The sequence below is a fragment of the Trachypithecus francoisi genome, unplaced genomic scaffold, assembly GCF_009764315.1.
Source record: "Trachypithecus francoisi isolate TF-2019V2 unplaced genomic scaffold, Tfra_2.0 Contig01461, whole genome shotgun sequence".
Taxonomy (NCBI): Eukaryota; Metazoa; Chordata; class Mammalia; order Primates; family Cercopithecidae; genus Trachypithecus; species Trachypithecus francoisi.
Window position 1 is genome coordinate 6191663 of NW_022681433.1, and position 25830 is coordinate 6217492.

General features: G+C 37.1%; 1 long non-coding RNA gene across 1 annotated transcript in view; it reads right to left on the reverse strand.

The window, feature by feature from the left end:
- LOC117097182 overlaps positions 1 to 25830 on the reverse strand; it is an 89716-nt gene that overhangs the window by 4890 nt on the left and 58996 nt on the right. The window contains exon 3 of the long non-coding RNA XR_004442850.1: positions 3763 to 3795. This is a non-coding gene — a long non-coding RNA (uncharacterized LOC117097182). The remainder of the gene's footprint in view (positions 1 to 3762; positions 3796 to 25830) is intronic.

Genomic DNA, 25830 nt, shown 5'->3' on the forward strand with positions numbered 1-25830 from the left:
TAGATGAGATTAAAAAGTCCAAGGAGGTTTCTTGCACTTGTCTGGTTCCTCTGACCTCTCCATGTGACTCCACATGGACTTTCTCCCAACATAATAGAATATGAATTTCTTATATCATAAGAACTTCTTAAGTTAGAGCTAAACGCTGGGTACCTTTATAGTTCTTTTATAAGAACTTCTTGTAATATAAGAATATAACATAAGAAGTTCTTTGAGAGGTAAATAGTTTTACCTCTCTAAATAGCTTTGAAAGGTAAACAGTAGCTTCCAGGTCTCTTAAATATTAGGCCCAGAACTCTCACGGTGCCACTTTCTTTTTTTTTTTTTTTTTTAATTATTATACTTTAAGTTCTAGGATACATGTGCAGAATGTGAAGTTTTGTTACATAGGTATACACATGCCATGGTGGTTTGCTGCACCTATCAACATTTTACATTACGTATTTCTCCTCTCTCCCCTAGCCCCCGACCCCCTGGCAGGCCCCAGTGTGTGATGTTCTCCTCCCTGTGTCCATGTATTCTCATTTTTCAACTCCCACTTATGAGTAAAAACATGCAGTGCTTGGTTTTCTGTTCCTGTGTTAGTTTACTGAGAATGATAGTTTCCATTTTCATCCATGTCCCTGCAAAGGACATGAACTCATCCTTTTTTATGGTTGCACAGTATTCCATGGTGTATATATGCCACATTTCTTTATCCAGTCTATCACTGATGCGCATTTGGGTTAGTTTCAGGTATTTGCTATTGTGAACAGTGCTGCAATAAACATATGTGTGCGTGTGTCTTTATAGTAAAACAATTTATAATCCTTTGGGTATATACCAAGTAATGGGATTGCTGGATCAAATGGTCTTTCTGATTCTAGATCCTGCAGGATCTGTCTTCCACAATGGTTGAACAAATTTACACTCCCACCAACAGTGTAAAAGCGTTCCTATTTCTCCACATTCTCTCCAGCATCTGTTGTTTCCTGACTTTTTAATGATCACCATTCTAACTGGCATGAGATGGTATCTCATTGTGGTTTTGATTTGCATTTCTCTAATGACCAGTGATGATGAGCATTTTTTCATGTTTGTTGGCCACATAAATGTCTTCTTTTGAGAAGTGTTTGTTCATATCCTTTGCCCACTCTTTGATGGGGTCGTTTGCTTTTTTCTTGTAAATTTGTTTAAGTTCTTTCTAGATTCTGGATATTAGCCCTTTGTCAGATGGATAGATTGCAAAAATTTTCTCCTATTCTGTAGGCTGCTTGTTCACTCTGATGATAGTTTATTTTACTGTGCAGAAGCTCTTTAGTTTAATTAGAACCCATTTGTCAATTTTGGCTTTTGCTGCCATTGCTTTTGGTGTTTTAGTCATGAAGTCTTTGCCCATGCCTATGACATGAATGGTATTGCCTAGGTTTTCTGCTAGGGTTTTTATGGTTTTAGGTCTTATGTTTAAGTCTTTAATGCATCTTGAGTTGATTTTTGTGTAAGATGTAAGGAAGGCTTCCAGTTTCAGTTTTCTGCATATGGCTAGCCAGTTTTCCCAACACCATTTATTAAACAGGGAATCCTTTTCTCATTGCTTGTTTTTGTCAGGTTTGTCAAAGATCAGGTGGTTGTAGACGTGTGGCATTATTTCTAAGGCCTCTGTTCTGTTCCTCTGGTCTATATATCTGTTGTCTTACTAGTACCATGCTGTTTTGGTTACTGTAACCTTGTAGTATAGTTTGAAAACAGGTAGCGTGATGCCTCCAGCTTTGTTCTTTTTGCTTAGCATTGTCTTGGCTATACAGACTCTTTTTTGGTTCCATACGGAATTTAAAATAGTTTTTGCTAATTCTGTGAAGAAAGTCAATGGTAGCTTCGTGGGGATAGCACTGAATCTATAGATTACTTTGAGCAGTATGGCCATTTTCATGATATTGATTCTTCCTATCTATAAGCATGGAATGTTTTTTCATTTGTTTGTGTCCTCTCTTATTTCCTTGAGCAGTGATTTGTAGTTCTCCTTGAAGAGGTCCTTCACATCCCTTGTAAGTTGTATTCCTAGGTATTTTATTCTCTTTGTAGCAATTGTGAATGTGAGTTCACTCATGAGTTGGCTCTCTGAGTGTCTATTGTTGGTGAATAAGAATGCTTGTGATTTTCGCACAGTGATTTTGTACCCTGAGACTTTGCTGAGGTTGCTTATCAGCTTAAGGAGATTTTGTGCTTAGACGATGGGGTTTTCTAAATATACAATCATGTCATCTGCAAACAGAGACAATTTGACTTCCTTTCTTCCTATTTGAATATCCTTGATTCTTTTCTCTTGCCTGATTGCCCTGGCCAGAACTTCCAATACTATGTTGAATAGGAGTGATGAGAGAGGGCATCCTTGTCTTGTGCCATTTTTCAAAAGGAATGCTTCCAGTTTTTGTCCATTCATTTTATGATATTGGCTGTGGGTTTGTTATAAATAGCTCTTATTATTTTGAGTTATGTTCCATCAATATCTAGTTTACTGAGAATTTTTAGCATGAAAGGGTGTTGACTTTCTCCAGATCAAATTGGTCAAAGAAAATTTCAAGACCAGCCTAAAGACAAAGGTAGAAGAAATAGATTTGACCTCTTGTTGGATGAAGGAATATGTATGTACCTGAAGGAAAGAAATTATGGCAGGCATCTTTGGAGACTACCTACCACAGAGTTCAAGGAATTAAGTGACATCACTATAATAAGACTCCTTCTTGCAAAATACTTTTCAATTGTTTATTCAGAAATATTGAGGGCCTATTACATGTCTGGCACTGCTCTAACAATAAAGGATGCAATCATGAACAAAAGCCTACTCGTTTTGAGCAACAGAAAAGATAGCCATATTTTGCAATAAAAGATACTTCATAAATGTCAGCAATTATTGTTGACTCTGAGGTGACAAAACAATACATCAATCATTTCTACTGACCTTTGCAGCATGGCCAAGCTATAGTGCACTAGTAACTCTAAGAAATTTCTATATTACTTTAGGATTGTGGGTCAAAAAAAGTCTTATTTTCAATGTTTTAGTTACAAGAAAGCATAGAATGACCAGTTGGAATTATCTTCTATTTCTAGCTCATTATTCCAACAAAAGCATATGTTTTTATAGAGAAGAACATCCCTGCTGTTTGAAGACTAAGAGATGACAGGACTATAAAAAATGGATAATGTCTGAGAATGGTTTTCAGAAATTTGATGAGGAATTTCCTGTACAGTCTGGAGCAGAAAGACTAAGATGTTGTCTCAGTTGTTAAAGTCTAAGTATCCTTTTTCTTATTACTAAAAATATTTCTGCTTTGTTACATATAATACTCTTATTATATGTTATACAATATGTAATTCTCCTAATAAAAATATATTTATCATAAATGCCCAGATAAATAACTGGTAAGGTTTTAATGGTTGGCAATCCATCTAAATGAGAATTGATAGCTAGGTAGAGGAGATCAGGAGTATACCAGTGTGTGATGACTGTAAGCCATTGTGTTACCAGCCCAGCATCTATGCACAAACACAGCACTCCTTCTTCCTCTGCCCTGTGAACGTGTCCCCATATTGAGCTCCGATGAGTCATGCTTGTACAATGGGACCCATTCCATTGACCACTGTTGGTTGGAACAGACAGGCACTTGATCCAGGCTGAGATAATTAGTTAAGATTAGGCCTGGGAGAAGTTAGTCTTTTTGATGTAACTAGACCTATTAGACACATGTGAAGCTTGGGTACTGTGGTTTGGCATCTTCCACCTACCATACTTCCCCCAGCAAAGCAGAGGAATCCATTCTGCAAAGACAAAGAAAGAAGAATGTCAGAAATACACATCTAGTAAGTGAGGATCCTTCTGCCTTTTTAGTGCCTGGGTCCAGTACCTGCCTGCCCTTGACTTCTGCGAGGCCCCATGTACCTTCCTAATAAATTCCCTTTTTCTCTTTCAGCTATCATCAGAGGATACTCATCAGAGTTTAAGGAGAGCAGTCACAGGGGAGGAGGTAAAGTAGACCAGAAGTAGGTAGGGGAACCAGTAGAAGAATATAACAAATGGGGGTCAATAGCAAGGTGGTCCATGACAAAATAAAGCAGAAATATATGTGCCAAGGACTCCAGACTGTCACTCATACACTGTTACATTCCTTCTGTGTGGCCTGGACCAACCTACAGCAACAAGAGATCAAGTAGGAATTTTTTTTTATATTTCTCTCCTCTGTATCTGATAAACATTCTCTCTGTATATGGTTTAGCCCCAATCTTTAAAAAACAAATAAAAACTTATTTTTCTAAAAAAACAAAAAAAAATCCTATTTTCTCCTTTCTCAACCAAACAACTTGAAAGAAGATAAATTGCACTCTCACCCTTACTTGGTTAAATGATTATCTTCCCCCTACCCAGCTTTTATGAGCATTTCCTGGCTCCTCAGTCTCTCTCATTACCATGTGACATTGCCCCCAGATAATTCTACCTAAACGATATCTTTCCAATCTATTCCCTCCTCTATATTTCCTCCTCAGTAGCCCTACCTCAGGCCCTCATCCTTTCTTACTGAGACCTGTGAAATAGTCTTCTAATTGGTCTCCCTGTCCCAACCCTTCCTCTTTCTAATCCATTCTGTATAATATTACCAAAACTATCTTTCTAAAACATAAATATGACTGGGTTCACTGTTATTTAAAGACCTTGTAAGTCTTCATGTTGCTTTAGACAAAATCTATAGTTTTGCTGTCAATACTACCCTAAATCTTATCCCCAACTTTTTTTTTTTTTTTAATTTTAAACCTATCCTTATGTATTACACTGCTATGGACTGAATGTTTGTGTCTCTCCAAACTTTGTATGTTGAAACCTTAATCCCCAGCATGATGGTCCTTGGAGATGGTCTAAGAGGTAACTAGGTCATGAGTGGAGCCCTCATGTTGGGATCAGTGCACTTATTATAAGAGGAGACATGAGAAAACTTAGTTTCTCTCTCTCTCTCCTTCTCTCTCTCTCTCTCTCTCTCTCCTCTCTCTCTCTCTGTGTGTGTGTGTGTGTGTGTGTGTGTGTGTCTGTCTGTCTGTCTGTCTTTCTGTCTGTGTCTCAGCCGTGGGAGGATATAGCAACTGTCTGCAAGCCATGAAACAAACCATCACCAGACAACAGACCTGCCAACGTCTTCATCTTGGACTTCCCAACCTCCAGAATTGTGAAAAATAAATGTTTGTTGTTTAAGCCGCCCAGTATATGGTATTCTTATTATAACAGCCTGAGCTGACTAAGACACATACCCTACATTACAATGGCATATTCCCAAGCACACCACTTTTTATGCTTTCATGCTTTTACTGTTGTTCCCTTTGCCTAAAATGCCTTTCCCCATACATACCATCCCTCCTTTCTGTCTCATGAATTTTTTTAAATTCCTGTCCATGAAATTTTACTTGTATTTTTAGCTGCTGATATTGCTTGTAACAGATATATTTGCTTGTGGTGTTAATAGAGCATTCACTGCACTATATAGCATGGTTTACAAAATATTCCTGCTGAAGTATAAACCTCTGGAAGCCCAAAAAATCATATTATTGTTTATCTCTTTAACACCTAGAGATATTCCTTAAAATACTACATAAATATTTACTAATTTAAATTAAATTAGTAGTCAACTTGCAGGTTAAAATGACATTTCTATTCCCTATGATTTATACATTGACATAGAAATGCTTTTATTTTTAAAACAACAAGCCAATCATCACTTATTATTCATTTAATAATTGTTCATTTTATTCTTCTAACATATATTATTTCATAAGTCAATTGTGCAGCAGTAGCTTCAAAGTCCTTAATATAATAATTTTTATTTAAACAGTGAACAAAAGTTCCAGAGTTGGCAGTAGTCAATAGACCCAGCTCATTATTTTCACTCCAATGGATGCTGCAGTACCCAAATAAAATAACAACTCTGATATTTTTTTGATTTGATATTTTATTTTATTTTAACTTTTATTTTAAGTTCAGGGGTACATGCACAGGATGTGCCGGTTTGTTACATATGCAAATGTGTGTTATGGGGTATGCTGTACAGATTATTTCATCATGCAGATATTAAGCCTAGTGACCATCAGTTATTTTTGCTGATCTGTGTGTCCATGGGTTGCCATCACTTAGCTTCCACTGATAAGTGAGAACATGCAGTATTTGGTTTTCTGATCCCGTGTTAGTTTAAGGATAACAGGCTCCAGCTCCATCCATGTCCCTCCAAAGGACATGATCTCATTTTTTATAGCTGCATAGTATTCCATGGTGTGATACATATTTTCTTTGTACCACACCACATTTTCTTTGTCCAGTCTATCACTGATGGGCATTTGGGTTGATTCCATGTCTTTGCTACTGTGACTATGGCTGCAATGAACATAGACATGCATGTTATCTTTATAATAGAATGATTTATATGCCTTTGGTTGTATACCCAGTAATGGAATTGCTGGGTCAAATGGCATTTCTGGTTCTAGGTCTTTGAGGAATTGCCACACTGTCTTCTGCAATGGTTGAACTAATTTACACTCCCACCAACAGTGTAAAAGTGTGCCTTTTCTCCTCAACCTTGCCAGCATCTTTTTTTTTTTTTTTGACTTTTTAATAATAGCCATTCTGATTGGTGTGAGGTGGTATCTCATTGTGGTTTTGATTTGGATTTATCTAATCATCAGTGATGTTGAGCCTCTTTTCTTATGTTTGTAGGCTGCATGTATGGCTCCTTTTGAGAAGTGCTTATTTGTGTCCTTTGTCCACTTGTTAATGGAGTTGTTTGGTTTTTTCTTGTAAATCTGTTTAAGTTCCTTGTAGATGCTGGGTATTAGAGCTTTGTAAATCTGTTTAAGTTCCTAATAGATACTAGATATTTGTCAGATTCACAGTTTGCAAAAAATTTTTCCATTCTGTATGTTGTCTGTTTACTCTGCTGATAGTTTCTTTTGCTGTGTGGGAACACTTTAATTAAAGTAGATTCCATTTGTCAATTTTTGCTTTTGTTGCAAATGCTTTTGGCATCTTCGTCTTGAAATCTTTGCCTGTGCCTGTGTCCTGAATGGTATGGCCTAGGTTTTCTTCTAGGGTTTTATAGTTTGGGGTTTTACATTTAAGTCTTTAATCCATCTTGAGTTTATTTTTGTATATGGTGTAAGGAAGTGGTCCAGTTTCAATTTTCTGCATATGGCTAACCAGTTCTCTCAGCACTATTTATTAAATAGGTAATCATTTCCCCATTGCTTGTTTTTGTCATGTTTGTGGAAGATCAAAAGCTTAAGCTGATAAGCAATTTCAGCAAAGTCTCAATTCCTTCAATCAAATAGTCTGTTCTTGTACCAGTACCATGCTGTTTTGATAAATGTATCCCTATACTATAGTTTGAAATTTGGTAGTGTGATGCCTCTCACTTTGTTCTTTTTGCTTAGGATTGCCTTGGCTATTCGAGCTCTTTTTTTGTTCCATGTGAATTTTAAAGTAGTTTTATTCTGGTTCTGTGAAGAATGTCAATGGTAGTTTAATTGAATTTAATTGAATGGTAGTAGAATTGCATTGAATCTATAAACTGCTTTGGGCAGATTTGCCATTTTATGAAAATTGATTCTTCCTATCCATGAGCATGGAATGTTTTTCAATTTTGTGTGTGTGTCATTTCTGATTTCTTTTAGCAGTGGTTTGTAGTTCTCCTAGAAGAGCTCCTTCACTTCCCTTGTTAGCTGTATTCCCAGGCATTTTATTTTCTTTGTGGCAATTGTAAGCAGGAGTTCATTCATGATTTGGCTCTCAGCTTGACTGTTGTTGGTGTACAGGAATGCTAGTGATTTTTGCACGTTAATTTTGTATCCTGAGACAGCTGAAGTTGCTTATCAGCTTAAGAAACTTTTGAGCTGAGGCAATGAGGTTTTCTAGATATAAAGTCATGTCATCTGCAAACAAAGATAGTTTCACTTCCTCTCTTCCTATTTGAATACACTTTATTTCTTTCTCTTGCCTGATTTCCCTGGCCAGACCTTCCCATACTATGCTGAGTTGGAGTAGTGGGAAAGTACAGACTTGTCTTGTGCTGGTTTTCAAGAGGAATACTTCCAGCTTTTGCCCTTTTGGTATGATATTGGTTATGGGTTTGTTATATATGGCTCTTATTATTTTTAGGTATATTGTTTCAATACCTGGTTTATTGAGAGTTTTTAACATGAAGTGATGTTGAATTTTATCAAAAGCCTTTTCTGCATCTATTGAGATAATCAAGTGGCTTTTTTCTTTAGTTCTGCTTATATGATGAATCACATTTATTGATTTGCATATGTTGAGTCAACCTTGCATGCTGGGGTTGAAGCCTACTTGATTGTAGTGGACAAGCTTTTTGATGTGCTGCTGGATTTGGTTTGCCAGTATTTTGTTGAGGACTTTTGCATGAATGCTCAACAAAGATATTGGTCTGAAGTTTCTTTTTTTGTTATGTCTCTGCCAGGTTTTGGTATCAGGACGATGCTGGCCTCATAGAATGAGTTGGGGGAGGAGTCTCTCCTTTTTAATTTTTTGGAATAGTTTCAATAGCAATGGTAACTCTGGTGTTTTTTAAATATTTACAATATATTTTAAATAACCACAGATTTCATAAACAAACCTGAAATTAAATATTTTATACATTTCAAATCCAAAAATATGTAAGCTTAATACAGAACAAACTGCAAATATAAATGTATTTTAAGATAAATATTCATTAGCAGATAGTAAAATTAATTTTTATTCAAAACATAAACACCATATTAAGATAAAGAAAAATTAATCATAAAAATTTTTTGCTATTAAGTAATGGTCTAAACATGAAAGTGTTTATATTGTAAAACAAATTAGCCAGCATATTCTAGAAATAATCAAAACTTGGTGAAAAAAAGTTTGCTCCAAACAATTCTCTGTTCCAAAAGTATTAAGGCTGAGGGGAGCAACCTAAGACTATAGACTTTATACCTAAATGATTTTCCACCTTAAAAATTTTCCACCTGCTCCTATTTTGTGATTTGCTGAACCCTTCCAATTGCTTCCTAGGTCTAAGTTGTCTGGAATAATATTCTGGTTGTTAACAGTTGTATGAAGTTAGTACAGCTTTAATGTTTCTGCCAAATGTCATTACTTCATCTCTCAAACTGAGCCCTGGAAATAGCTGGAATCATCTTACATAGACCTTTGATGACCTCAAATGAAGAAATGGCAAAAGCAAAGATATAATAACTGATGGAACTCTTCTATGCTTTGTTATTCAGATTTTATAAATATTACTGACAAAATCTACCAACATTTGTTTAATTTGAGATGTGAGGCTATATTACGAATGAGTAAAAATGATTAGATATTTACATGACCCAGATTTTTTACTTCTGTTAACCAATAGGTTATTCCATTTTGATCATAAAAAGTCAACTAGCCATATAGACACAGCAATGACATAAATCAGAAACCTGAAAATAATCAAAGAATCTCGTTGGTATCCAATTCAGAATCAGAGTGAAAACAGATCAGAGGCCGTTGCTCATTACCATCCTGCCAGCTCCTCTTCCACCCGTGCAGAAACTGCATGTGCTTATGTGAATGAATGTGTGTGAATGTGTGCTTTTATGTTCTCATATGTAAAATCAGTTCTTGTTCACAGATTCAGTAACCATGAATTTACCTACTCGTTAAATTTTATCTGTAACCCCCAAATCAATATTCCAAGAAATTTTGTGTTAATTTGTGGACATGCACAGAGCAGCGAAAAATGTGAGTTGTCCAAGGCGCTGGTTTGCAGCTGAGGTAGAACAAGGCAATGTGCTGCCTTCATGTTTCTGTTCTCATACAGAGGTGACCAGAAAACACAGGCAGTCAGTGCTGGGTAGTGTGAGAAGCTCTAGCCCCGGGGCCAGGTGGATGGGGCTCGAATCCCAACTCTGGCACCTGTTAGTATGGCAACACAGGCATGTCACTTGGCACTTCTCAATCTCCTTATCTCTTTTGTAAAATAAAGAGAATAGAATCCACCAGAATGAGTTTTTAAGATTAAATAAGATATTTGATTCATACATATTTTCTCTAAGAGTTAATTCACTGTTTGCACTAATTCAACGTTTTCAGCAACTTTACAGAACATAACTACTATGAATATCAAGAATCTACTGTATCTCGACATTGGTGGTGAGAATCTGAGACATCTTAGTGACTTCCAGTTTTGCACTTTGAGAGGACTGAGGGAGATCATTCTCACCCCAAGTGTATACGTCCTTATTTGGACACATGCTTCAATATTATCATATGGTTTGCCAATTTAACTGCAGAAATTAATCTAGCTTTTATAGTTGATCAAATTCCATTTCTATTTGCTATAGAAGATTGTTTAGGGAATCACTCAGCCACCCACTGACCACTGTTTTTCTCTTGATCATGTTACTATCTAATATTTACCCTAGGCTTGGGTCTTTTACAAAAGTATTAATTATCATGTAGCAGTTAATAGCAATTTCTGGCTTCATGTCGGATTTTCCAGCTGGCTAATGACTGACTGTGCTTGAGTTAGATGTAAGCCAAAATACAGGAATTGTTGAATAAAATCAAGGACTTATCTACTTTAATTAAACAGAAAAATAACACTTTTAAATTAGAAACAAATTATATGTTGTTGATATATAAGTAACTCTTGTACCTCATAATAAGATTACTAAATTAAATATAATTTAAATGGACAAGATTGAAACAGACCATTTAAAAAGTTATACAACTGTCCAATAAGCACATGAAAAGATGCTCAATATCATTAGACATCAGAGAAATGCAGAACAAAATCACCATGAAATACCATGCACATCCACTAGAATGACTGAAATTATAAAGACTGACAATACCAAGTGTTGGCAGGAATGTGGAAAAACTACAACTCTCCTACTTTACTAATAGAAATGTAAAAATGACACAACTAGTTTGGAAACGAATCACCAGTTTCTTATAAAGTTAAACAAGTACTTATCATCTACCCAGGAAATCAACTCCTGGGTGATTACCTGAGAAAAATTAAAACATATGTCCACACAAAGACTCAGACACAAAAGTTCATAGCAGCTTTATTTGTCATAGCCAAAAACTGGAAACGACCCAAATGTGAACAACAGGCGAATGAATAAACAATTTGTGATATATTCATACAATGGAATTTAAAAATAAAAATGGACTACTGATACGTACAACAACATAAATGAATCTTAAAACCGTGATGCTGAATGATAGCAGCAAATATAAAACAGTACAAACTGTGTGATTCCGTTTATATGAAATTCTAGAAAAGACAAAACTAATCTATGACAACAGAAAGCAGACCAGTGTTTGCCAGGGTCAGATGGGGATGGGAAGAAGAATGTTGCAAAGGATCATGAGAGAATGATGGGCTTTATGGAAATGTCCTGTACCTTGGTTGCAGTGATGGTTACATGGACACAGGTAATTTTCAAACCTCATTGAACTGTACTCTTTAAATGGGTGGATCACCAGGTCAGGAGATCAAAACCATCCTGGCTGACACGGTGAAACCCCGTCTCTACTAAAAATACATTTAACTTTATGCAAATTATACCTCCAAGTTTATTAAAAAATTATTTATGGCTATGATTGTAATTCTATAAGAGAGAATTAGGAACAAAGAAAGAGATAGAGGATAGGGGAGAAGAGAAAATGAAATAATCTGTGAGGAGAAATAGAAGGAAATTACATAAAGACAAGAGATGAGGTAGAAGTAGTATGATTTACAAAGCCTTCAAAATTCTCAGGGGCTTTGAATGGCAGAAATGAACGTAAAACTCATGTGATAGGATGAGCAACTCACTTTTCTCTGCCCTTTAATCCTCTGCCTTTTGGCCTAAGTTAATACATTTTGAATAGTTTCCTTCAAATAAGTAGTCTAATGCCCATATATACTATGTTTAAATTATTCACCTGTTAGTTAATGATGAAGTATAACCCTTTTTTTTAAAAGGGTATTTAAAAGGGTAGAATAACTACCCTTTTAAAATATCCTATCTGTAAAAAACAAAAATAAAATGATGCCTACTCCAGTAGAGAGTAGCAACTCAAGTCCTAAACCAGTTGGGTGTTCTTTTTCCCCACTCTGGTTCACTGTTACTACATGAAGTATTCATGAGCTAGTTAAATAAACACACGGTAGTGTGTGATATGTTTCAGACTTTGGAGTAGATACCAAAGACACACAAAAATTTGACCAAAACACTGACTGTTCTGTAAAAGAGTTTTTGAGACAAAGATAATTACAGTAAAAGTGATAACCACAGAGGCATGTTTTCAGTCATTTATGTGCATTAGAATCTCCAAGGCGGCCAGGCGCGGTGGCTCATGCCTGTAATCCCAGCACTTTGGGAGGCCGAGGTGGGTGGATCACCAGGTCAGGAGATCGAGACCATCCTGGCTAACATGGTGAAACCCTGTCTCTACTAAAAATACAAAAAATTAGCCGGGTGTGGTGGCAGGCGCCTATAGTCCCAGCTACTCAGGAGGCTGAGGCAAAAACAAACAAACAAAAAAAAGAATCACCAAGGCAATCACTACAATGAAATTCTGTGTTCTGCATTCAGAAATTATGATTTGTGCAGACTGGGTGGGGATCTGAGGATTCTGTATTCAATGTTTTCCAGCTGATTCCTATGGACACTAAAACTTCAGACACACGACATAGGATTTTATGGCAGCAACAGGGATTACCAAAGCCCACCTAGGATGGCCAGTTCAAAGGAAGAGCTTCTTATTCTGGTTAAAGAGGGAGGAATATGGCAAGGAGGGGGGTTAAATTCTCAAAAATGTGAGAACTGTATAAATTGTTAAGTGAACGTCTATTAAAAGACACAAAGTGGCAGCAATGAGGACTGTCAAAGTCAGAAAATGGAGAGTTTTACATTAGTTAATTAAGGTGACTTTTTAAAAGGGTTGGTCTGATCAGAGACGGCCTGGAGATGACAGGGTCAGTTGCTCAGCTTTTCTTATCATTAGTGATTTCTCTGGTTTTTTACCCCATGTGCCAAACTCAGAAAAAGCCACGTCGTAGGTATCTAACAGCAACATCTTCAGACTCATTGGCTCAGTCCACAAACCTATATTGTGCAACTCAACTTGACTCTGCCTTCTGTACCATTTCTCCTAGACTCTCAACCTTTTGTTCAGTTTTCTGTTCTCTTTGTTTTAATCAGGAATATAGGTGGTTTAGTCATCTCTCCCAAACAAGGTTCATCCTCAAACTTTGTCTTCTCTTACTCCTAGCAGTCAGAGCTCAAGGTCACTCCAGTCTCCTCTGGTCAACATTTTCCCCAAAAGATCTGCATCCAATAACCTTAAGGAGGTTTAGACATCTAGGTGACTGTAGCTAGAAAACCTTTTACATTTGGTGATGTAAATCGCTGAAAACACACAGAGTTTTTATTTTCATTGGTCACTATATTCTATCTAGTAAATTGTTGAATCTTTAAGTATTCAAAGGAAGTTCTACACATACCTCACTTAGAAGGCATTTATTTCAGTTGAGTTCAATTATAATTAATTTAAAGCATAGACTGTATTTTATAATCTTTGGAACTATCTAAAAAAAAATCAATGTTAATGAAAGATGTAGCAAAAATGTAGGTGCTTTGCAAATTTTTCTTAGGTAATGTAATGTTGACTTATATTATCGTTATGGAGGATTTGTAGAGGTTTTTTTCAGTTTTTTGTTGTTGTTTTTGTTTGGGGGGAAGTTTTTGCTTAAAAAATTTCAGTCCTGTTCAGAGTGTGCCCCAAAGATGACTGCTATTTTTTTTTTTTTTTTTTGAGACGGAGTCTCGCTCTGAGATGACTGCTATTTTTATGTTGGTGGATGACAAAGAAAATGTTCTCTTGCCTAATAGCTAATGCCTAAAGCAGTTTTATGAGGTGTGTGAATTTATGTGCGCTTAAAGCTGGCCTGAAATATCTCCCTGGAAGGTATTATGCTGATTATTCTTTCAGTTCACTAAATACCTAAAGTTATATCAAACACTGGCTTGTGTCTTCAGAGTACACTGTCCATTCACATCTTTCTTGGTCTTGACCTTGATTCTTTTACAAAGCCTTCTCTAACTTCTATCTTCACCCAAGTTCATCCTTCCCTCCTCTGAAACCTTCCAAGCCCTTTATTTATACCTTTTCATTCCTTTTACTTTACGCCTTTTAACTTAGAATTCTAGATTAGAGGAATATCAAAACAGGAACACAAGCACAGAGAAAAATTCAGATCACAGGTTAAAGCAACTAGTATGGGGCACAACACCTGAATCACCTAATGTCAGAACAGGAGCTCTTGAATCCCATGTATAGCAAAAGGGACTGCACCTATTCCCCTTGACAATATGTTCTTCTACTAATCAGTTTTAGAGAGTATTCTTCCAAAATGGCACAGCCAGCAAGCATTACTGACACCTACAAGGTGCCTGGATTGCTATACAAATCATAAATTGTAAAAGTTGCCCATTTTGCTGATTGAAAGTCAGAAGCAGGGGAAGGACTAAGAAGCTCCAACTCACGAAAGCATTCATAGGATGCAAGACCAGTGTTTGGCTGGGTACTTAAGACATTAAGGTGTCAGCAAATTTAGGCTTTTACAAGCTAGAGAGCTCTTGCTATGATTCTGAATTTAATTAGGAAGTTCATGGCCATAATAAAGAAATGAAACAATATGACCTTTCATGGAACCTCTGATAAAGGCGGTTTATTTTGGTTAAACTTGAGGTTCATAGAAAAAAATGAGTCCAAATTTGTTTTACTGTAACTATATCCTCCAACTATACACTTTTCCAAGGGCAAGAGTGATTTGTTTGGAGTAACTAAAAGAGGCAAATGCAGTCTTACAACACTTTAGCACTTCATAGACCTACTCTGTTTCTCCCTGTAACCACACAAACTGACAGCTCTATTTCTCAGGAAGATTTTGTTGCAACAGCTTTCAGTCTTGTCATATCTAGCTTTCCTTCGTTCTGTATATGGTTTTGGAACTAATATTCTAGAGTCCAAACTAGTTAGATAATAGAGAATTATGGGCACACTTGTGAAGGTTTAACAAGAGGCATGAAAAGGTTCAAGCACTTAGGATGAAAAGTTTCACAAGACAAGTTTCTCATGCCAGATTTCTGATACTATACTTCCTGTTTATTTGGAGTCAGGGCTACTGGGAAAATATCCATTCTTGTGATAACTGTACTTAAACTTTGAATAGTAATTAAAACCCAGAAGCTGTGGCATAATCTGAGACTATCTGGTGTCTGGGGAGAAAGTCCCTGTTTCTTTCTCTTTCTTCAATTGAGTTTTTACATTTTTTAAAATGATGAACAGAAAATATGTTGGAAGTCATTTCAATCATTTTATTGCTATTTATTATAACTTTAATGCATGCAGAAATTACTATCTAGTAGGAGAGATAACACGTAAACATCAGTGTTCTGAATATCACCCAATATATAATAAGTAAAATGTAAATGAAACAAGGTAAATGCAATTGGTAGCCAGGAGATAAGGGTCACCCTTGGGTGAGATAGACTCTGTAGTGCTTAAGTAAGTGTTGAAAGGCGATGAAAGGGTTTTATACTGAAGACTTTTGGCTTGGTTGAAGAAGGAAAGCATGGTTGAAGAAGAAGGAAAGCATGATGGGAGTCGAGGGAACAATATATACAGAACTATGCAGACCAAAGACCCAGTGTATATGTATGAGAATTATGAATAGGACATAAGCCATTACACTGATTTTGTGTTTGATATTTCTGAAAATTAAAAGCCATTTGGAGTCCAGGGAGTTGAAAGCCAACTTACTGAGTCTGAACTTTCCTCAGTCACTCACAAAAGACATTACAGTATAGCGGTTAAGAGCCTAGGTGCTGCCGCCCCCCCGCCACTCCCCACACACATTCAACCCCACATCCTGCATTGATGGGTGGAAGAGGGCAACCTTGGATTCCTGAACTTACAGCTCATAAGCTGTGTGATCTTGGATGAGTTGCTGAACTCCAGCAGACTCAGTGTTCTTCACAGTTATACGATAATACTAGCTACCTCATAGGATTATTGTAAGGATTAATTAAGTCTATCCGTTTAGAACTCAGGACTGCTTAGAGCCTTGCCTGACACACTGTAAGCCCTCCATAATTGCTAGCTGTTGTTATTGAGCAGTGAAATAATATAACCAAAGTGAAGTAATTTAAAACCAAAGCAACGTATTTAAAAAATATTTAGGGAAGGTGTTAAAATGTATTAGAGAGGGATGACTCTATAAGAAATGAGACCAATAAAGAGAATACTATTCATTTATTAAGTATGTGGTAATTAAAGACTAAACTAAGGTCACAGCAGGAGGAATACAGAGAAAGAGAAAGATGCCAAAAATATTTCAAAGGTAGGTTGTTAGGACTGGAGAACTGATTGTCTAAGGGAGGCAATAAAAAGCAGTGAGTCAAGGATGGCTCCAAGATTTCATTACCAAGGAAATGGAACTTCTTTTAGAAAAACCAAGAATGAAATTAGTAGAGTAAAAGACAGTTTAAGTGAAAAGTCATTAGTTCAGTTTTAAGCATGATGAGTTTGAGGTGCCTACGACGTTCAGGGGAGACGTTCACAAGACTCCTAACAATGCAGAACTGGAGCCCAGGAAGGAGAAGCCTGGAATGGGTGTGTGAACCATCACCTTGAAGGTGGTAAAATAGAATATAAATGGGTAGTTTTAGATAGAGAGAGAAGGAAAAGGGAGAGACTAGGATATGACTTTGGAGAACATCAATCTTTGGGGCAGGGACAAAAAAGAGTCATCAACATTTTCAGAGAGAAAACAATCTGGGATAAGAAAGGAACACTCTTCCAGAGGCCAAAGAATAAATGTTTCTAAAAAGTATGCATTAGTTATCAAAGGATAAATGCCAGGGAGTTCAAAGAAGATCATTATTCATAAGAGTTTGTTGTGTTTATACCCTGGAAATTTATTGTAGATTCTTGATAATAGATTCAAAGAACAGTGAAGAGAATGCAGATTGCAAGGACTAAAGGAATAAGTCATAACGGAAGATAAAGACAACATATATAGATTGTATTTTGGGGACATAAAATGATTAACCTAAAGGAGATTGAACAATGGTCTTAAATAAGCAAAAGGTCTAAGAGATGATTAAGTTTGATATGGATTTTATTCATTGTTTGTGTCAAGGCAAGCGTGAAGGGGTGATATGTGTGGGCACTCACCAGTGAGAACAGAAGTGCAGGCAAGCCCAAACAGAACAGAGGCTGGCTTGTGGGAGACATTAGTGAAGAAAAGCTGAATAAGTCCTGTTTTAAAAGACTGGGAGATCTAAGAATGTTTATAAAAAGAAGAGAAAGAGCCAGTAAAAAGGCAGAGATGCTAACAGAAGAGATAAGGAAAATCATCAATTGAATAATTTTATGGAAGAAGTTTAAAAATAGTGGTAGATGCAGGGTGCGGTGAATTGCACCTGTAATCCCAGCTACTCAAAAGGCTGAAGTGGGAGGATAGCTTGAGCCCAAGGGTTCAAGTCCAGCCTGGGAAATACAGCAAAACTCCCAGCTCAGGAGAAAAAAAATGGTTGTGGAAAGAGAACAAGTGTAAGTGACACATTATCCCCTTGCAATGAAAGAAAACAAAGAAGTGAAGATCAAGAGGAATATGAGGTTATGGGGAATGAGTGGCAGCAGATATGTCTGAGGATGAGGGGAGAAAAACTGCAATAGCTTGCAATGCCCAGTAAATCCAGAAGGAGGAGAGTCATCTGCTTAGAGTGAGTGAGCGGCCATGAGAGTGGAAGTTGAAAGCACAGAAAATCTAAAACAGCTGCTATGAGGAATGCAATAAGAATTTAACAAGCAATGAATAAGAAAAGAATCGACAAGTAGCATTAAGAACCCAAATGAGGTGATATAGCATGAATTTGCAATGGACCAAGTCTGCACAGTGTCGTGACTTTCCATAAGACCAAGCAGGTTACCTCATCTTATCGCCTCATCAATTGTTCCTCAACACATACTTTCCTTTGCAACTTTTTTCAATCTATTTAAATGAATCCAGAAATGAAATAAAAGCCCACGATATTTGATAAAATTCTGCATATCATAATACAAGAAAGATAAAATAGTATTTAACCTAGTACAGTAAGTTTGCTTTTTCCCTCTGTGATTCTTGTACTCATAATATCATATTAGTGAATGACCAAATTTTCTGGTCTATTTAAATAAGATTATTAAAAAGTGCTCATAAAATGACCAAAATAAGTTTTATTTTTTAAAAAAATTTCAACCTTAATTTTAAATTCAGGGTTACATGTGCAGGTTTTTTACATGGGTATATTGTGTGATACTGAGGTTTCAGACACATGCTTAATTTAACTGACATTCATATTTTATTCCAAGGATTGACAAAATAAATCTGGCTCATCTGTTTTAGTACATCCTATTGAGAGACAGGACTAGCTGGATTTCCTAGGCCAACTAAGAACCCCTAAGCCTAGACGGGAAGGTGACCACTTCCACCTTTAAACATGGGGCTTGCAACTTAGCTCACACCAGACCAATCTGATAGTACAGAGAGCTCAATAAAATGATAATTAGGCAAAAACTGGAGGTAAAGAAATAGCCAATCATCTATCACCTGAGAGCACAGCAGAAGGGACAATGATCGGGATCTAAACCCAGGCATTTGAGAGGGCAACGGCTACCCTCTTTGGGTCCCCTCCCTTTGTATGGGAGCTCTGTTTTCACTCTATTAATCTTGCCACTGCACTCTCTTCTGGTTCGTGTTTGTTATGGATTGAGCTGAGCTTTTGCTAGGTCCATCATTGCTGTTTGCTGTTGTCACAGACCCGCCCCTGACTTCCATCCACTCCAGATCCAGCAGGGTGTCCGCTGTACTCCTGATCCAGGGAGGTGCCCACTGCAGCTCCCAACTGGGCTAAAGGTTCACCATTGTTCCTGGACAGCTAAGTGCCTGGGTTTGTCCTAATCAAGCTGAACACTACTTACTGGGTTCCACAGTTCTCTTCCATGACCCATGTCTTCTAATAGAGATATAACATTCACCACGTGGCCCAAGATTCCATTTCTTGGAATCCGTGAGGCCAAGAACCCCAGGTCAGAGAACAGGAGGCTTGCCACCATCTTGGAAGCAGCCCACCACCATTTTGGAAGTGGCTGGCCACCATCTTGGGAGCTCTGGGAGCAAGGACCCCTACAACACTATGAGACAAGAACTGTTTTTACATTTCTAAATAGTTGGGAAAAATCAAAAGGAGAGTATTTCATGACATATGAAAATTACATAAAATTCAAATTTCAGTGGCCATAAATAATTTAACTGAAACACATCTATGTTCATTACTTACATATTGTGTATGGCTGCTTTTGCATTACGAAAAAGCAGCTCTGAGGATTTGTGACAGAGATCGTATGGCCCGCAAAGCCTAAAATATTTACTATCTTGACTTTTACAGGAAGTTTGCCAACCTCTGTGCTGTTCATCCCTTTAACCAATATCCACTGAGCACCAACTATCATTAGGTGCTGCTCTAAGTGTTTGGAAAATAAAAAGATGAAAAAGGGACATAATTACTACCCTCTAGGATACTACATTCTCTTAATAGTATTATGTTAACGCCACTTTAATGGTGTTTGAAAGTTATTAAATATCTGATTAATGCCTCATAGCAATGAACCCCACAAAACTGTATCCCCCTTACATATTTTCCAGGAGGGAAAGCTGAAGTTTCAAGTGTGGAAATTGCCTCTTCACAATTGCAAAACGCATATGTTACACAGTGAAAGCTACAACCCAAGTCTTCTGAAGCTGCGTCATTGCACTATCTCACATCCCTTGATTCACTGACATGGGAGTAATTAACCTGAATCACATGGTCTGGGTGAGAACTGAATATGACAATACAAATGAACTTTTAATAATTTTTAAAGCTGTCAAAAAATGCAAATGCTAGAAAGTGTTACCATCACAAAGTTATGAGGAAGACAGGAGTAATAAGTTCAAGACATCTATTGTACAGCATGACAACTATTGCTAATAACAATGTAATGTATACTTGGAAATTGATAAGACAATAGATTTTCAGTGTTCTCACCACAAATAAATGATACGTGAAGTAATGCTAATGTTAGTTAGGTCAATTTAGCCATTCCATAAAGTATATATATTTCAAAGCATCGTGTTATATGCCGTAAATATATACAATTTTTATTAACTTAAAAATTAATTTAAGAAAACAAAATAATGGGGAACAAGGATAAATGAGTAATAAAAGGTATAATGTGAAAAGTGTCAGTGAAAGATACAAACACATTGCCATGGTAGTCTATTGCACCAAAGATCACAGTTCAGTTAGAGCATGAAGGAAGACCATGAAGCAAAAAGGATTTGTGCCCTACCCAGAGCAATGGGTTAACAAGGGTTCAGTGATGAGTAAAGAAAATGATCAATATTTTGTTTATGATTTCATATAGCAAAATGTTGAAGTTATTCATTCCTCAAATCATTCTCCTAGCTCTCATTGTTTTGTTACAGTTCATCTACAAAATCGTATTAGAATTAATAGTGAGGCATGGTGGTGTGTACCTGTAGTCCCAGCTACTGGAGAGGCTGAAATGGGAGGAATGCTTGAGCCCGGGACTTCAAGAGTAGCCTAGACAACACAGTGAGACCCGTATCTCAAAAAAAATTAAATTCATATCAAAATTTATACGTTATCCAAAGTAGTGTGTACAATATAGTCTATGTGGCACCACTGTTAGTACTGAGACCAGACAGGGCATCCCCCAACACAAAATGGGCATTAATCATTCAATTCCTGTAGTGTTTCCTTAAAGCCAGGAACCAGCCTGAAAATTATTTTCCTTACAGCTCCCCAGGAGGTACCATATAAGTTAAAACCTATCTGACAACTCCGGACATTTAAGAAATTAAGCAGTGACACAATATTGTACTTCAGAAGAATTTCCTGAAAAAAATCACATTATTGTATTTGGTGTCTCCTGAAATGTACTAATTTGGTTTGTTTAATTTGGTCTATGTTATGGGAGGCAAAATTATTTCCAACTGAACACATGTACTCTTCCCCAGAAATTGAACTTACAATTACTGAAAGTGTAAATACCCTGAGGCAGATTTTGACAGCAATTTCACGTATACTCAGGCTTGGAATGTATTACATGACTATAATTACTCTATTTCTGAAAGTAAATTTAGAGAACCTTTATTATTATGCTCTGAGACCATTCTTGGATTTGTCACATTATGCCATGTCTTTAGAGTCATCAGAATTTTCTAATGCTAATCAAGACGTTTTGGCTGTTTTTGACTTGCGTCTTGCTAAAATGGCATATCCCGCTAACTGTCTCATCCTCTCTGATTAAGCACACAGAGTCCAAATATTTAGAAATGATTCATTATTCTTAACCGAATAAAGATGTAACGATGTTATGAACTAAAATTTTAATAAATTCAAATATCTCATAAACTCTTTAACCATTGTAGGAGGTTACTTTCATTTGAATTTGGGTTTGCCTTTTCCAGATATGTTTTTATAATATGACTGTGACATATGTATTCCTAGACATCACATAATATTGCTATTCATGTTCTCGAAAAGAATTGAAGGATAAGCAAAACAGACACTTATGAAAATGATCTCAGTGCCCTACACTTCTTCCGCCTTTCCGCCATCCAAAACAAGAGTAAGCTTCAAAAGGAAGCGAGTAAATGTGAAGCTCCGAGAAGTTTGGGGCTGTGATGCTAAAAGGGAGAGGCTCTCTTCTTGGCAGAGGCCTGGAGGAATAAGCCAAGTCCTAAAAGTTTCCTAGAGCGGATGAGAAGCTGATTAGAGGCATATGGGATAGAGGCAGAGAGTGTCTGCTGCTACCTCACCCAGTTCCCCGCAGGTCTGAAGTGACTTAAGAAAGCAACCTTATTTTCCTACCTCCCTCCAACTAGGAACAAGACACCTTAAGGGCTTTCTCTTTAGACAAGAACAGCACAGAACATAAACCAAATCCTAAGAAGCCTTACCATTCAGGGGGTGCAGATGTAGAGAGGAAGCCTGCCTAGCTGACAGATGGAGCAAGTTGCACCTCAACAGATGACAAACTGGACAGATGGCAACAACCAGCAGTCAGTGCTTCTCAGTGCTATCCTGTAGAGTTACAACTAATGTTACTGGGTTTAATTGCAGAATTATTGTGTTTACCCAGAATGCACCAAGACTATATGTTCTGCCATGAGGAACTGAAATAGAGATTCAGATGAGTTATTTCAAACATAAAAAATATTATTTATTTATGCCTGAGTAAGTAGCATGAAAATATCGTAACCACTATATGCACATTGACAACACTCAACTTAGTCTTGAAGTTTCACCCTTTAAATTATTTAAGTAGAAAGTTACCTTTAAATGTTTTTTAACTAGAAATAATTAACCTGCTGACAACACTTAAACAGTTACTAGTAAAGGCTGTGAAAGGGACATTAAACTTACAGCACATAATTATTTAAATTACCCTTATGCCTTAAGAATTTACCTGGGGAGTAGTAGCTGGGGGTGGGGGGGTTAGCTAATGGATACTAAGTTTCTTTTTGAGTTAATAAAAATGGCCTGAAATTGACTGTGGTGATGTTGTGCGTATCAGTGAATATATTAAAAACTAATAAATGAGTGAATTGCATAGTATGTAAATTACATCTTAGTAAAGCTGTCAAAGAATTATACCTCAAATAGGAAAAATATAAATAATATTTCCATTAATTTCAAAGTCACAAATCAATTAGAAACTATAAACAACACTGAGTCTCAGAGAGAAGCACATTTCTAGCACTGGCAGCCTTTAGAAGAAATCCTTGAACTTAGAGTCATAACTATGAATAGAATCCTTCGGCATGGAATTGCTGCTGTGTGAATTTCATAACTCACTTGGGCTCTCTGAGTCTCAGTTTCTATAAAAATAGTACCTATCCTACAGGATTGTTGTAAGAATAGTTTTTATGCAGCAAACTCTTATTGAATATCTACTATATACTAAGGACTGACTATATAAATACTGAAAATAGAAAATTAAACATTGATCATTGTCCTAATGAATTCGGTCTTGCAGGGGAAACAGCCATCAAAAACTCTATAAGGTGATGTAGTATTTTCTATAAATGAAGTAATGGGACTAAATCAAAGGAAAAGGAGCACAGAAGAGGGAGCTTAGAGCAGTGGGTTAGGAATGCATAAGATTCAGGAAGGTGAAGTTTGAGGAGAATCTTAAAAGATAGGATTCAGCCCAGGCGTGGTAGTCCACGCCTGTAATTCCAGCACTTTGGGAGGCCGAGGCAGGTGGATCACCTGAGGTCAGAAGTTCAAGACCAGCCTGGGCAATGTGGTGAAACCGTCTCTATTAAAAATACAAAAAACAGCTGTGCATGGTGGCACACACCTGTAATCCCAGCTACTTGGGAGGCTGAGACAGGAAAATCACTTGAACCAGGAGGCAGAGGTTGCAGTGAGCCAAGATGCACCATTGCACTCCATCCTGGGTGACAGAGCAAGAGTCCGTCTCAAAAAAAAAAAAAAGGATTCATACCACATCACCCATAAAAATCAATTAGAATTCATAGAGATAAAAATTGGAAAAGATTAATTCAATCAAAACCAATATATGTTAATCAATGACTATTAATATAGGAAATAAATTTAAAGTTTCATTCAGAAAATACAGTTGGTGGTAGAGTTGAAATTAGACTAATAAAATTCAAACAAACCAATAAAATGCCAATGGATATGGCACTACTTATGTGCCTCACAATGTTAAAAAACACATATTAATAAAAATTTATAAGCCATATTTTTGCCCTCAAGGAATGTACACTCTTCAAGTCAAAAAGATACATATGGTTGACAAAATCAGTTAAGCTCTGTAAAATATTTGAAGAGATTTATTATGAGACAAATATGAGGACCACAATCTGTCTCATAGCCCCAGATCTTGAGAACATGTGCCCAAGGTGATCAGGCTACAAGACCTGTAAAAACCTATAAAAACATCTTGGTTTTTCTATGTTTTAGGGAGACATAAGACACCAATCTCTACATGTAAGGTGTATATTCCTTCAGTTCGGAAAGGTGGGACAACTCAAAGTGGGGGCTTCCAGGACATAGGTGGATTCAAGCAGTTTCTGATTGGCAATTGGTTACTGCCAGGTTTAACTGACTCACAGTTCTGCATGGCTGGGGAGGCGTCAGGAAACTTACAATCATGGTGGAAGGTGAAGTAGAAGCAAGTGCCTTCTTCACAAAGTGTCAGAAGAGAGAGAGTGAAGGAGAAAGTGTCACACTTTTAATCCATCAGATCTCATGAGAACTCTATCACAAGAACCAGGGGGAAGGTTCCCCCCATGATCCAATCACTTTCCACCAGGCCCCTCCACCAACAGGTGGGGATTACAATTCGATGTGAGATTTGGGTGGGGACATAGAGCCAAACCATATTCATTATTATGTAAAGATTTGGAATCAATAGAAAGAAATGTCTGGGTTAAGATAAATGGTTGCGTGGATGTGAGGGCAACCTGGCTGCGACATCTGTCACCCCATTGATTGCCAGGGTTGATTTGGCTGATTTGGCTGGCTAGGCAGGTAGCCCCTTCCTCCCTTACTGCTCCATGTGTGTCCCTCCCGAAGGTGTGCTCCCAGTCGAAGAGGACGACCATCTCTGATAGAGGAGGACGGGTGTTCAGTCAAGGGTATACAAGTAGCTATGCTCTCTTGCGAGAACCTCCAAACAAGCTCTCAAGATAAAACAGCTGTGGAGACAAAGGTTTGATTACACAGCTGAAGGCTCCAGGTAGCAGGTTTCAGAGCTCTTATCAGACCTAAAAGGTGCTAGACTCTTAGGTAACGCTCTCCTAGAGCTTAATTAAATCTCTCCTGAAAAGAGAAAGAGATTCTCTACAGTATATATATTTATTTTCCCTCACAAGAGACAGCTTTACAGGGTCATTTCAAAATATGTCAAAGAAATATATTTTGGGGTAAAATATTGTGATTCTTTTTAGTCCTGCTATTTGTCACGTGGTGCTACACTAGAGTCAGATTGGAAACGGTGTCTTATTGCTACAGAGTCTTTATCAGCCTTAAGATTTCTGTTTTAATGTTAAAGCTGGTCAGGTGTGCCTGAATTCCCAAGGGAGGAGGGTATAATGAAGTGTGTCTGACCCCCTCTTCCCATCATGGCCTGAACTAGATTTTCAGATTACTTTGGAGTGCCCTTGGCCAAGGCGGAGGGGTCCATCAATCAGTTGGGGGGCTTAGAATTTTATTTTTGGTTTACAATATATATGAAATAATTCAAAATACAAAATCATACAAGTGTCTATATAATATAATGCCGAAAGTACATTATAAATGAACAAACAGAAGGTAAAGACAAACAAAGCTATGTGGATTTACTGAGGATCTTTGTAAAAAACCAAAATGTAGTACCTAGAATAGAACTAGTCAGCTGTAAATAAATCAAAAGAAAGGAGGCTGGCATTGCAGATAGTAGATATGATGAAGGCACACAGCAGAAATGTGCATACAGCATGAGTGAAAAATAAAATGGAGCAACTAGACCTAGGCATTGAGGACTATAAGTCTGAATAATCGTAGATGTATTAAAGTGGATGGAGCTGGAGGCCATTATCCTAAGTGAAATAATGCAGAAATGGAAAGTCAAATACCACCTGTTCTCGCTTACAGGTGGGAGCTAAACCATGGGTA